Here is a 9190-nt window from a genome sequence, read left to right as displayed (position 1 = left end):
ATCCCCAGCAATTTGGCATGGCTTACATGCCTTACACCAATATTGGACATCACGGTGTAAGCTCGGCCAAATAAACCCTGCTTGTAATATCTTGATAAAAGTGACCACCACAGACATCATCATGACATGAAAGAAGAATTTTCTCTATCTCTTGCACACCTGGTACTCTCCTCAAGACCAAATCTTCCCCTTTGTGATATAAATCATCCCCAATCAACTGGTAAGGTGTGGCCTTCTTAACACTAGGTTGGTAACCTAACAGGACATAAAAGTGTCCTTTCAGGGTTTTGAAAAAAACCTCCAAAACCATAGTAGATCCACTCATTTTGTAAAATCCTTTCATGAGGTTATAGTTCAAGGTCTACTACACATGGAAAAAGTAAGAAACTTGTAAAATTTCTCATCTATTGGTCACACCAAGACTCCAAAGTTGATGGACCAGTACATTTTCATCAAAACAGTTGTTTCTTACGTTTTGTTGCATAAAAATAAGATTAGGGATTTTTGTAGGACTTGAGATAAATTCCCTAGTTGACTTCAATGGGTTGGTGATCAGAACATATGATTGCTTGTCACTCACTATTTTTTGTTTTGCCAAAAGAAATAGGTATAAAAAAGATGAATTTTTACCATTCTGCGAACCTATCATCAGAGTTTCTATAGCCACGCTCAATACAAATAATATATGCATGTTTTCTTAGTTCCTTGTTGGCCTTTAGGTTCATAGGGATCCATGGAGCATGTCAAAATCATAATACATCTCTTACCAAGGGGAATCTTGGGACAAAGATGAAGTGCTAAATACAGCAAACATCAAAAAATTGGGTTCAACATTATGAGTTGTAGAATCCCATAGAAATTATTCAATATCTAGCCAAATTTGATCCTTATGGCTAGATATGGTTACTACCTACAAAATGCATATAGTTGTCACAAGAAACTAACAATATTGAAAAAGCTATAGTTGAAGTACTAGAATGTTTTGTTTTCTTCTATAATTGAAAAAATCACCATCGTTGTGTACTATGAAAAATAGGGTATTAGGTGCCCCAAAACTCAAGGAATATTATCTTTATGTTACAATATGCGACATAGAAAATCAAAATTTCATTTGGATATCATGAAAACCACCAAAAAAATCATAGAAGAGCTGAAATTGGCTTAAAAACAGGTTTTGACAATTTTTGTAATTTGATCATAACTTACAACTTTAACATTTAATTCTCCCTAGAAGCATCAGGACATGTTGAGGACTACTAAAGATAGTTCTCTAGCATTATAGACATCACAAAGATGAACTCTGGAGTGGTATAGTTGCAAAAAGTTGAAAAAAGCCAAAAAGAGGACTCGTTTTTTCACACAGTTTAGGTTGCAAAATGTTGTCCAAGGAGAAGGTTAAAGATGGAATTGATATTCCAAAAAAATGTCGAGTTTTTTTTCAGCTCATGAGACAAATTTCTAGATAGAAAGCACCTCAAAATCCATTTTGAAACTCTTGACATAATTCAAGGAAAATGGTCACTTAATAGGACATAAAAGTGTCCCATTACCAACCTAGTGTTAACTAGTCTATGTCTTTGCACCTTGTCTAAGTGTTTGGGACACTCAATTGTTGTAGAAAGAAGATAATGTCTTTTAGCTCCTCTTGACCTTGATATTTGGGTTCATGTAGTTTCACACCTCCTACCGCCATTTGAAGCTTTTCATTTGCGAGTAAGTCTGCTTCCTTGTTATGAGTTCTCACAATGTGTTGTACCTGTGTTGCTTTAAAACCCTTCATCAAAGCTCTTACACTACTAAGCCACTCAAACAATGTACGATTCTTGCACCTCCAAGTCCCTTGGATTTGCCTGACCACTAGCAAAGAATCACCTTTTATAATAAGTCTTTGTATGCCTAATTCTTTGCATTCTTCTAACCCAAGGGTTAGAGCAGCATACTCAGCCTCATTGTTAGAGTGAACATTGGTTAGAGTGATACCTTTTCTAACCATTAACTCCTTTTGTGGGTTCAAAATGATGATCCCCCTTGCTGCTTTGTCTTGTTGGCATTGATAAGCTCCGTCAAAGCATAAAGTATGGGCATTATAAATCTCCTTCACTTTGAACTGTTTTGAGCCTTCCTCTCTTTGTAGTCGTGATCCTTCCCTTTCTCTCACTTTGTAGGTGAGAATGTCTGCAAGTCCTGCTCTTGTGCTATCTTCTACAAGGAAAGTGTATTCAAATTCTTGGAGTTCAAGCACCCACTTTGCTATTCTAGATGAGAGTCTCATGTGTTGTACAACATATGGTAGATTGTGCTCTAAGGTGAGAAAAACAAATGGCACAGGGAGAAGATACGATCGAAAATTCCTTACCGCAAACAAGATTGCAAAGACCACTTTCTCCATTTCAGTGTATCCCTTCTCGGCCGGAGTCATCACCTTGCTTTCAAAATAGATCGGCCTCATGTATGATGTTTTAAGATCTTTTTGCATCAAAACAACACCAATTGCTTCGAAACCTACACTTGGAATGACATAGTAGGTCTCCTTTGGATCTGGTGGCATTAGGATTGCGAGAGAGCTAAGAATGCCCTTCACTTCCTCAAAACATTTTGCATGTTCCCTCCCCCATTCAAATGTAGATTGGCTTGCCAACCTATGCAAAGGGGCAATGGCTTCTGCTAGGAGATGGATGAAGCAAGACATGTACCTCACTTTGTGGTTGAAGGTCATTAGCTCCTTAGTTGTTGTTGGTGGAGATAATGACAAAAGGGCCTCTACTTTAGAGGGATCCACTTGAATTCCTTGTGAAGAAACCACATGGCCTAGCAAAACCACCTGAGATTCACCGATATGAGACTTCTCTGGGTTGAGTTGTCCCCCAAATTGATGGAGCCTCTTAAGCCTCTCTTCAACCTTTTGGCAGTGAAGTGATCTACAACTATAAATACAGAAATCATCCATAAAAACTCTTATAGATTTTCCAAAGAATGGCTGAAATACAAATATTGTGAATCTCATGAAGGTGCTAGGAGCATTGGTGAGCCCAAAAGGCATTACTCTGAATGCAAAACATCCCCAAGGTGTGATGAAGGTGGTTTTTGGTTGGTCCTCTTCTGCTATTTTAATTTGAAAATATCATGAATACCCATCACACACAGTGTAGCATTCGTGACCTGCTACTTCATTCAAAATTTCATCTTGGAAAGGGAGAGGGGAGTGGTCCCTCTTTGTCGCAGCGTTGAGGGGTATGTAATCCACGCAGACCCTCCACTTACCATTCTTCTTCGGAGTGACTACAATAGGTGATACCCATTCGGAGTTGGATACTGGATAGATGAAGACAGCCTTCAAGAGTCGATTCACTTATTGTAGGAGAGCCTTTTGTTGCACAGATCCTAGTCGCCTTAACTTTTGAGCCACGGGTTTGGTCCCTAGTTTCAATTCAATTCGATGCTCTATTACATCTACACCTCTTATTTGTGAGTAGTCAGTGATAAACAAATTGGGATACCTCCTTAACATATTGATGTAGGACCTCTTCTCCTCACAAGTAAGATCTTTTGCAAGAATCTTCTCAAATCCTTCTTCAAGGTGGTGGCATCTTTCATCCCCTCGTGTGTGATTGTCTGTTGGATTTTCTTCTATAGAAACATCTTGGGTGTTGGCGTTGAATACAATTCCCATTACCTCCAAAGAAGACTCCTCTTCACTAGTTGATGCACTGGTTGATGCTTCCTCATCACTTGAGTAAGGACTCTCCTCCTCGCTCTCTTCATCTGCCGTGGTTTCATAGTTGATATCTAGTTGCTTTCCTTCTCGCCAATCATACACCACCGGTTGACCCTTCTTAAGAATCAAATGACCACTTCCCCATTTTTGATCTGCGTTCACAGCAATGAGCCAAGGCCTCCCTAGGATGAAGGGATATCCCTCCCCCTTAGCTGGCATGACATACATATCCACTCATGCATCTATGTTACATACAGAGACTTTTACATTTTCAATGATCCCCAAACACTTCACACTTGAGTTGCTGGCTAGCCTAGCTTGACAATTAGAGGACTTTTTAATTTCAAGCCCTAACCTGTTCATTGATTTTTCCGTGATCATACACATTTGAGCTCCACCATCAACATATACATTAGAAGCCTTTTTACCCCTTATGTAAGCATCCACAATGGGTTCCACATCTTTTTGTAGCTTTGAGGCCACAACCTTAATGGAAAGATTTGCTTTCTTTTTTGGAATTCTTGTACTTACCAACTTTGGCCATTGCCTTCTTACTTTGGTTGATAGGGGTAGAAGTTGAGGCCAGGAAATGTTTGGCTTTTGGGTTTGTAAATCCTCGAGGATGTTGTAGGGCTCTAGCTCCTTTTCCAATGGGAAGTTGTTGATACCAATTTCCCTTCGCCTTGATCTTTTCTTCCTGCTACTTTCATCTTCTTCCATCTTTGACTTCTTTTTCTTGTCCCTTCTGGCTGAATTTGTTCCTTCACTTCTCATGTCTTCATCCTTATCATGTGCTCTTGTGCGTTTTTCTGCTGGCATAACATCAAAGTTTAGAGTATGCTCATCTATTACCTCTTCTAGCTTGATGATGTTGACTCCTCTTTCTTCCTCCTCATGTGGGACGGGAGGTATATTTGCTGGTGGTGGTGTTCGACGAAGGATTTGTGGACCTTGAGCTAGTTCTTGCTGTAGAGTGAAAGGAGGCAATCTAGGGGGATATATGTCTCCCAGAAGTCTCCTTGGATGTGGACAATTGTACATTCCATGGCCCATTTCATTGCAATTCCAACATCGCAGCTCTTGAGCTTGTCTTCGCTGATTGCGATTCCCTTCTCTTGGTTGTCGTTGTTGAGGTAGGCCCTGTACTAGATTCAGAGTGAGGTTCTCAAGCTGCTGGGTTAGCCTTTGTAAAACCTCTTGTTGAGAGTTATCTCCTATTTGTGAAGATTGTGCAAGAGGGGCCCTACTTGGTGCTTCCATGGTTTGTGATGACTCCCTCTCACTCACTTCATTCAAACCCCTTGCTCCATGTGCTTGGAAGTGTAGTTTTCTAAACTTGATGATGGCTACCTCACGTGCTTCTTCGAAGGTGGATGGGAATTTTAGCTCTACTTTAGCCTTTAAAAGTGGATACAAGCCAACCATGAATCTCTCTTTTTTTAGAAAGTTAGGTGCACCACCATGATTTTCTAATGTAGCCTCCCACCTACCCCAAAGATTGACAAAGGTTGCTTCATAAGAGGTATAGTCTTCAAGTGATACCTGCTTATGTCCAATAAGACATTTCCATAGTCCTTCAGAAGTATCACCTTGCCCGAACTTGGAGAGGAAGCTTGCTCGTAGTCTCTCCCAGTTGGACTTGATTTGGGGTTGCAAGGTCTCATACCATGATTTAGCTTCTGATTTTAGAACCAACTGGAAGGCTCATAGCTTTACTTCCTCTTCATCTCTCCAGGATATGAGATGTGCCATCTCCAAGTTATCAAGAAACTCTTGCGCATCTTCCCCACTTGCTTGCATAGAACGTGGGAAAATAACTTAACATTTTGTTTAGACTTTTTGAAATTTCTTTTTTTAAAAGAAACTTTTCTCTTACGGGCCGCACAAGATTGTTGACACTATAAATCTGATTACATTAAAATGAAGATGTACACATCCATTGTTAATTTGTACTTTATCATAGGTAGAATAAATGGATTAATTGAAGCATTGATTTCATTGAGGAGAGTGGATCCAAATATCCTCCTTATGATAGATTGAAACCTAAACTTAGTGGCAATGATTATATGAATGAATTGCCAAGCAATAGGCCTAAAAGGTTCATTGTTTTGATTGTGATTCATGTGCTACTCCTCATTGTTGGTTTAAAGACCTCGTTCCTTCATATGGCCCTTGAGCACCCCTTCACCACTCCGTGTTCCTGCCTTTAAAACAAAATGAAAATGTGAACATCAAAATAAGTTTCATAATTGATGATTGGAAGTATAATTGGATTGGGTGATGCCAGTATTTCTCTAAGTCTTTCTGCACCAAACATAAAAACAATGCGTTGCTGGAAAAAGACTTTTCTATCTATGTGAACATTTACTCTAATGTGTTGTGCAAAATGAAATGGATAGAAGGGAACTCCATTGTTCATCACTAAAAAATTTGAAGGTAACTTGGAAATATGTTCCTCCGTGGGGGCACCACTTTATGAGGGCGAGCTTTTTGAAATGGGTCCTCTAAACTCAAACCAATGGGCCTACCCTCACAAAATGTTCGTAAAGAGGTACGCTCACTACTTGGGGCACCACCTTCTTTTGGGAGTGGAGAAGGAAACCAATCAAAATAACACTTGCACTCACCCACTCAAGCAACACACTTTGAAAACCCCCTTACTCTATATACACTTTGGAATTTGAACATCATCAACGATTATGCAACCCAATGCCGTGCATCAAATGAAATATGCAATTTGTGGAATAGCATTCACCTTCTCCCTATAAGAAAAACCATAATACATCCAAACAACTTTTAAGGGGAGGACAGACGCTGGCTAACCATCACGAATTGCGACACTTGAAAGTTTTTGAAGATGATTTAATGATCATCAACATAACCATGAGAGAGATCATGATGTATTTACAAGTTATTGAGGTGCTAAAAATGATTGATTGGGTTGATGGAGTAAGAGATTGTAGAATAGAAAGAGTGGAGGATAGAGTTGCACTTCCTCCAAAGAGGAGGGTTAGGAGGGAGGATTTGAAAGAGGGAGAGCTAGGGTTTTCTCTACTATTGATCAAGAAACAACATGAAGTTGAAAATATAGGCGTGTGTCCTTGAGTCTCTCCAAGGGGGGCTATTTATAGTTGTGTAGGAGTGGGATTATGCTACACTTAATTAGGGTAAGTGATTAGCCCTAATTAAGTGTCCTTTGACCACTCATTGAATATTGGACATAAAAGGGACTATTTATTCACCAAAAATATCATTTTAGACTGTGAAGGCTCCATAGGGGTGCATAAGGTAGGTGGGCCCCACCATGAGGCACTATGGGTGGCTCCTGCGGGGTATCTCAACTTGTCTGTCTTGGCATTTAGAAACCAGCTTTAGGTTAGTCCCATCACATGCAAGTGACCTTGAACACTCATTGCTCTTCTATAAAATGAGTAGGGGAAAAATAAGATCTCACCCTATTGATTTACTTGATTTACAGTTCCCTTTTGCTGCGAATCTGACAGATTTACATTATTTTGACCATAACTTTTTACCTGTAGCTCGGAATGACATGCTTCAAAAGGCAAATTTGACCTTGTCAACATGTTTGATATGAATTTGGACTATTCTTCACGCCCATGCACCAAGGAATTCGGTTTGGAAGGTCCACACTAGGCTAGGGAACCTTTTGCTTCCAAGTCTTCTTGTATGGGCCCTTTGCTTGTATGAATCCAAGGGGAATCATGTTTTTTTCAAAAGGCTATGATGCTTAAACAAATAGAGGAGGGCCCAATATTATTTTCTTGTGAAAAGAATATACAATTGGAGTCTTTTTTAAAGGAGAAAAATTATATGTATATTCTTAAGAGATATTGGGCTACCTATGTAGGGGACATAGAAGACTTGTAGAGAGGGACCATAATCTTTGGTAAAGAAAAGTGAAGAGTTGATTTCCATGGTAGTTTATCTATATGGGATGGAAGATGGATATATTATTTTTCTACTACTAATTCACAAGAGGTAAGAAAGTTTGGGGGTAGATAGTTGGTTATTGTATGCTTACTTTTATTTACAAAGCAAAAAAGAAAAGGATGGTAATATAAATATATGACTAAGGTGACATTTTTGGGAAGAGTACAGTGTATGTGTCGCCACAAAGATTAAACAAAGAGGGGGAATTTACTCTAGATAACTTAATAGCGTAGAAAAATATATACACATATGAGGAAGAGGACGTTGAGTAGGCTGACAAATGTTGCAAAAAGATGGTTACCATTTTATGCCACTCACCGGAAAAACCAGTAAAAAGTTTTTTTAAAACATTCACCACCCCCTTCTATGCTTGGCCACACACACTACCACTCTCACCCCTTCCTCCCCTCTCTCCCTCACCCTCAAACGTCATTATCTCTCTCTCTTTCTCGTGCTCTCTCGCTCGTCACAGCCCGCGGGCACCGCCCGCATTACAGAACCCTCTCTCACCTAGATACATACAAACACACACACCCACACACACACACACACACACCTTCTCCCCATCTCCCCTCTCACTCATGCCATCTCTTTCCCCCCCTTGTTCTATAATAAGAGCCTGCACATAAAAATATATATATATACATATATATGTATATATAGTCACTCTCTCTCTCTCATTCCCACACACACACTTACACACCCACACACCACCCGGTGCCATACGCACACACACTCAGAGAACTTTTTACCACAAGCACAACGCCTACACGCACTCACATATCCACACACAGTACACGCACACACAAGAACATTAAAAAAAAAAACTTGAAGGAGTCGACATCAACGCCTAAAATAAAGACGGCCAACTTGCACGACCCCAACACCAAAACAAGAAAAGACGCCAATGGCATCTCGTCCACGACACCCTCTTCAATGAAATCCGTAGGTTGTCATCATTTTTCCCAGTTTCAAACCAAATCTTATAAAAAACCCCAATTGTAAATTATCACCTCTCTCTAGGTGATGGCCACGAAGACCCACCTAGGAGTTTTCATTTTTTAAATCCTCCTAAGACAAAGCAAGGGTCAACCATCTGGGACCCACTTTCTTGCTTTGTCTCCCCTAATTAAGGCCCTAACCTAATCAGACTGCCCTAAACCTAAAGGATCTAGCACCTATAAAAAGGCACTGAGAGGTCACTATCAGGGGGCGTCAGCACTTGGTAGCATTTTTGGGAGAGTCAGCACTTAGTAACATTTTAGTGGAGAGATTGGCAACACTTGCATCAAGAGAGATGGGATTTAGTGTAGCATTTTGGGAATTAGCACTATGTGAAGAAGCCATGTCTACACCTTGACTCCAATGGTCGCCACACACTCACGCTAGTAGAAATCTCTGTGTCTATGAGTCACCTCTAGAGAACGCGCTATTATGCTCACTATCTCTCTCTATATCTGTTTGTCACCATGGTTGCCACCTCGCCAAAGATATGGTTTCTGTAAATATTGCATTAAATAAGTT

This window comes from Adiantum capillus-veneris, chromosome 6 (assembly GCF_014529385.1).
Source record: "Adiantum capillus-veneris isolate H3 chromosome 6, ASM1452938v2, whole genome shotgun sequence".
NCBI classification, from domain to species: domain Eukaryota; kingdom Viridiplantae; phylum Streptophyta; class Polypodiopsida; order Polypodiales; family Pteridaceae; genus Adiantum; species Adiantum capillus-veneris.
The sequence above is the reverse complement of the archived record's forward strand: the minus strand, read 5'-3'. Positions refer to the sequence as shown.